The sequence below is a fragment of the Peromyscus eremicus genome, chromosome 6 (assembly GCF_949786415.1).
Source record: "Peromyscus eremicus chromosome 6, PerEre_H2_v1, whole genome shotgun sequence".
Classification (NCBI taxonomy): Eukaryota; Metazoa; Chordata; class Mammalia; order Rodentia; family Cricetidae; genus Peromyscus; species Peromyscus eremicus.
In genome coordinates this window covers 103,025,399-103,031,333 of record NC_081421.1, presented here as the reverse complement: position 1 = coordinate 103,031,333, position 5,935 = coordinate 103,025,399, and the positions used below count along the sequence as shown (strand labels likewise).

General features: G+C 46.2%; 1 non-coding gene across 1 annotated transcript; it reads right to left on the bottom strand.

The window, feature by feature from the left end:
* Positions 1–5,057: 5,057 nt before the first annotated feature.
* On the bottom strand, positions 5,058–5,164 carry LOC131913887 (U6 spliceosomal RNA). Its single transcript, XR_009379967.1, has one exon. It is a non-coding gene; the product is annotated as a U6 spliceosomal RNA (small nuclear RNA).
* Positions 5,165–5,935: the final 771 nt, after the last annotated feature.

Below are 5,935 nucleotides of genomic sequence, written 5' to 3'. Positions count from 1 at the left end.
CCTGGGCAAGATGGGAGCTGGGGGGCCTGGCCTCTAAGTCTCAGGAAGAGGCTTGGGGCTCAGGCAGATGGGCGTGGGGGCAGGGCGTGGAGACTGCAGGGTCTGCCAGGGGTCTTGGAGAAGGGGATCCTTCCCGGTTGGGGTAGAAGGGCACCTGCCCGGGGACCAGAACCTGGGTCCAAGTTGGGCAGGTCTTCCCCGGAGTGGCTGGTGCCCAGGGATGGGGTCGGGGGCAAGCTAGGGCACTCACCTGTGCTCCAGAAGGGAAGTCCTGGGCAAGATGGGAGCTGGGGGCCGGCCTCTAAGTCTCAGGAAGAGGCTTGGGGCTCAGGCAGATGGGCGTGGGGGCAGGGCGTGGAGACTGCAGGGTCTGCCAAGGGTCTTGGAGAAGGGGATCCTTCCCGGTTGTGGTAGAAGGGCACCTGCCCGGGGACCAGAACCTGGGGCCAAGTTGGGCAGGTCTTCCCCGGAGTGGCTGGTGCCCAGGGATGGGATCGGGGGCAAGCTAGGGCACTCACCTGTACTTCAGAAGGGAAGTCCGGGGGAAGATGGGAGCTGGGGGCCGGCCTCTAAGTCTCAGGAAGAGACTTGGGGCTCAGGCAGATGGGCGTGGGGGCAGGGCGTGGAGACTGCAGGGTCTGCCAGGGGTCTTGGAGAAGGGGATCTTTCCTGGTTGGGGTAGAAGGGCACCTGCCCGGGGACCAGAACCTGGGCCCAAGTTGGGCAGGTCTTCCCCGGAGTGGCTGGTGCCCAGGGATGGGGTCTGGGGCAAGCTAGGGCACTCACCTGTGCTTCAGAAGGGAAGTCCTGGGCAAGATGGGAGCTGGAGGGCCTGGCCTCTAAGTCTCAGGAAGAGGCTTGGGGCTCAGGCGGATGGGCGTGGGGGCAGGGCGTGGAGACTGCAGGGTCTGCCAGGGGTCTTGGAGAAGGGGATCCTTCCCGGTTGTGGTAGAAGGGCACCTGCCCGGGGACCAGAACCTGGGCCCAAGTTGGGCAGGTCTTCCCCGGAGTGGCTGGTGCCCAGGGATGGGGTCCGGGGCAAGCTAGGGCACTCACCTGTGCTTCAGAAGGGAAGTCCTGGGCAAGATGGGAGCTGGGGGCCGGCCTCTAAGTCTCAGGAAGAGGCTTGGGGCTCAGGCAGATGGGCGTGGGGGCAGGGCGTGGAGACTGCAGGGTCTGCCAAGGGTCTTGGAGAAGGGGATCCTTCCTGGTTGTGGTAGAAGGGCACCTGCCCGGGGACCAGAACCTGGGGCCAAGTTGGGCAGGTCTTCCCCGGAGTGGCTGGTGCCCAGGGATGGGGTCGGGGGCAAGCTAGGGCACTCACCTGTATATGTAGCTTTTTTTAATACAACCATAGTCAGCTTTGGGGATCAATGATATAATAAATCCAGAAAATGAAAATAGAGGATTTCTTTCTTTTCCATATATTCTAATATATTTTAATTCATTGGATTGTTTAATCATTAGACTTTTCTGTGAAACCAACTAAGTCTGATGTATGGTCATCGTTTTTGTTACACTTTTATCAAAGTCATTTGTAGTAAGTTAATTTTCTTCATTAATCATGTTTAAGTATGTTTTTATTATTATATCTTATGTGTATGGGTGTCTTGCCTGCCTGTAAGTCTGTGCACCATATATATGCCATGCCTGGGAAGGCCAGAAGAGGGCATCGGATCCCCTGGAATTGGGTTACTGCAAATTGTGAGCTGCCCTGTGAGTACTGGGAACTAAACTTTGGTCCTCTGCAGAAGCAGCAAGTTCTCTTAACTCCTGAGCCATCTCTCTTCATTATCTGCTTCTAATCGAGGTTTTAAAATCTATTGGTAGAGAGACAGGAAAATAGAACTTATTAAATTATTTGGGTGGGGTTCTCCTTTTAATTTTTAAATATGTCTTGCTTTTTATCTCATGTCCCTCTTTTTTTTTGGATATCACTCTGTATAAATAAAACGCTGATTGGCCAGTGGCCAGGCAGGAAGTATAGGCTGGACAAGCAGAGAAGAGAATTCTCGGAAGTGGAAGGCTGAGGAGGGAGACACTGCCAGCCGCCGCCATGACAAGCAGCATGTGAAGATGCCGGCAAGCCACGAGTCACGTGGCAAGGTATAGATTTATAGAAATGGGTTAATTTAAGATATAAGAACAGTTAGCAAGAAGCCTGCCACGGCCATACAGTTTGTAAATAGTATAAGCGTCTGTATGTTTATTTTATAAGTGGGCTAAGGAACTGCCGGGGATGGGTAGGACCTGAAGAGAAAACTCCAGCTACGTTTTCTTATGTAACATTTTCACTGTTTTGATATTAGTCAAGGAGCTTGAAATGACTGCAGAGCTATTTTTCAGTTTTAACTATTGATTTCCACTTTTATCTACATTAACTCCTTTGTGCTTTCTTTAGATTCACTATATTGTTCTTTTTCTAGATTTTTGAGTGGTGTGTTCAGATCATTTGTTTTGATTGGTATTGATACACATCTACAAGGCTATGAAGAGTCCTTTGAAAACTGACATGTACCCAGATATGTGTGTGTTTGTGTGTGTGTGTGTCTGTTTTCATTATTGCTTTTTAACAAGTACATAGCTTTGAGTCCTTTCTGCTTTCCATAATATCTTCTTAATTTATTTTGAAAAAAATGGAATTTTGCCTTTCATTAGCCCACTCTCTCCAGGATGCCCCTACTGACTTCAAACAGCTGGTGGCTTTACAAAGGTAAATACAGGCACAAATGTTCACAATTGCTTTCTCAGACGTGTGTGTGTGTGTGTGTGTGTGTGTGTGTGTGTGTGTGTGTGTGTGTTATGATAAGTGCTGGTAAGAAAAATCATAAAATAGGTGGATGGAAATCATCTCTAATAACTCATTTCCAAGGTCACTTGTTGGCATTTTTGCCCTGCTTAGATGCTCTGCCAGCTCAGTAGATCTACAACATGGAGACCTTTGGTTTCCTATGTAATTAAATACAGTTATAAGACCATAAGCATTCGCCAGCCTGGATTGTAGTGCAAGTGTTGTATAAAACAAATGGATTTGCACTACTATATAGTGTTCTGGTGAGGTGAGAAAGAAAGGCTGTTGCTTTCAGGAGCGGGTGGGGAAAGTTTTCCTCACATCCTGCTTCACTGATCCTTTTTCTGTTCTGGTATTCTTGTAGCAATGCACATTAACTTCCCGTGTTTATGGGGGGCTTTCAGCAGCTTCTTCATGAGCCGTTACAAGCAGCTTCTCCCAACTTCAAGCTTAAAGCTCACACTGACTGCAACCACACATACTAAAAGCAAATCTCCTCACCCACTCCAGACTTCAGCCTAACATCCAAACCTCAGTGGGCCTGTCATCTTCTCGCTACATGGTCCACGGAGGAATGCACATTGGCTTGAGCTCTCCCGTCTCTGAACCCACTTCTACCTTTTCATCTCCATTTAATTGGTGCCTCATATCAGAACAGCAGTTGAAATGTGATTACACCTCAAGCTTGCTGGGGAATTCAGGAGCTTGCCAGGGGCAAAGAAACTTAACAACATTGTAGAGAAACAAAAACCAATGCAGTCGGGCCAGCACTGGGCAGCATAGATCAATGAGAGTGCCAGAACAAGGGCCCACGTCAGTGCAAGCAGCTGAGGAGAGCAAGCACCCCACGGAGTGAGAAGACACCACCACAGTAGAGGGCCCTCAGCCAACCTGGAGCTGCAGAAGAAGGGAGCGGGAGAAAGCTCGCCTTCCCAGCTGACCAAGTGGGATCAGATCAAAGAGCCCGATGGGATCATTTCATCTGGCACCAAACACCCTTCAGAACCGGAGCCAGGACTGCCACAGCTGGTGCCAAGGGCCTCCTAAAAAGGCCTCCCATGGGCGATCCGCGGGCAATCCATCCTCAGGGCTGAATAAAGAGGTGGTTTTAGAGACAGTTCTGCTACACGGCGTTGAAATAACCACAGCTAACCGCAGTGAAGTGTGTCAAGCGGCTGCACAGCTAACAGTTATCCATCACCAACACCAGGCCACAGAGCAGGATCACAGCCCGTTCACAAAACAGCGGCAGATAACGGAGAAATGAAAGTGGAACGTGCGTGTGTGATTTCTTTATTATTAAATGAGAAATGGACCCAGCTTAAGGCCAATCAAGGGAATTTTCTTTTTAAAGTGAACTCCATCCTGAAAGTTGCTTGTATTGAAAACGGCTACCCATTCTTACCCTCTTTTGTCTTTTGTTTTGTTTATCTGAGGAAACAGAACATAAAATAGCACAACTGATACATCTACAACACAATCCCTACCCCTAGAGTTCAGGGAAAGTCAAAGAAGAGAAGATGGAAAGGTTGTAGGAGCCAGAGAACCAGGACAGCTCTTGTAAGACAGTGTCTTCTAGACATGACAGGGAAGCTGCGCTAGTGAAATCCCAACAACATCAGAGTTGTCTAAACAAGACCTACACAGTGACAATTCCAGTCAACATGCCAATGTGAATGAGGACAATTTCAAAAGGTTTACCCCTAAATAAAGAGCTACAGACAATCAATGACAGCTGAGAAAGGGAGAACCAGATTTTTTTCCCAGAGATGAGCCCCCCCATCTGTTAACCGATCCCTAGTGTTCAGCCCTAAAACACATGTACATAGGAGCAACATTAAATGAACTCAGTAGTTCATTATTTTTTTCTTTTTTATTGAAAATGTATTTTCTCATGCAATATAACCTGATTACAGTTTCCCCTCCCTCTATTCTTCACAGTTTCTCTCCACTTCCTCTCCCCTCCAGATCCACTTTCTTTCTGTTTCTTATTGTCTAAGAGATAGAAACCAAAAATGACAAAATAAAATATAATAATATGAAGCAAAAACTATCATATTGAAGTTGGGCATGGAAGGCCACAGGAGGAAAACAGTCCCAAGAGCAGGCACAAGAATTAGAGACCCACTCATTCTCACAGTCTCAAGTCCCATAAAAATACTAAACCAATAGCTACATTTGCAGAAGACCTAGTATATTCCCATAGAGGCCCTGTGCTTGTTGCTTTAGTCTCTGTGAGCCCATATATGCCTTGCTTAGTTGATAAAAAATTATGGAACACTTCACAAGTTTGCATGTCATCCTTGTGCAATGGCCATGCTAATCTTCTCTGCATTGTTCCAATTTTAGTATACATGCTGCCAAAACAAGCACGATGTTTTTAATTTTAATTAATTAATTTTTAAATTTCTTACTTGAGTATTATATTTACATGATTTCCTCCCTCTCTCCCCCTTCAACTCCTCCCAATCATACTCAATGACTGGTGGAATAGGGAACCCATATGAGTGGCACAGTCCCACAGAAGCTCATAGTGTGGATTTTGTTAGCTGTATCACCAAATTGTCTTTCTTGGTTAGTAAAAGTATCTTAGAATGGTTATACTTCCTTTCATTGCCTAGTATTTAAATATGACACCGACTTGGAACTGCAGAATTGCACATCATTACATCATTACATCAGTGTGTCATCGCAATCTGCTCATGTTTGTTTAGAGTTACCCATGTGTCAAAAAACAAATTCCCCCTGACTGCAAATGCCTTTCTTATTGTTAACACTTGCTTTAACCCTTCCTCCTGGGCTCAGATTACTTTTTGAAAATTACAAATGATATAAATTCATTCGGTGAGATTCTGAGGATGATATATTCTTGGTATGGTTCTCAAATTTTGTCTCTCTTGTCTCTGGATGTCTCACTCAATGTAGAAATTAAGGATATTTTACCTCATTAATTTCAAGTACATTCTATGTGCTTCTTCTTTTGCTGTTAGTGGTTTCTCTGCCATTCATTTGTAGACCATCTTAACTTACTCTTCAATGGCTTGCAAATATTCTCTCTTTTCATTACCTTCCTTTCTTTTTATCTACCCTTCTGTCTCCTCCTTTCTTCCTGTTGTTGACTCAGCATGTTGTGATGTATGCCAG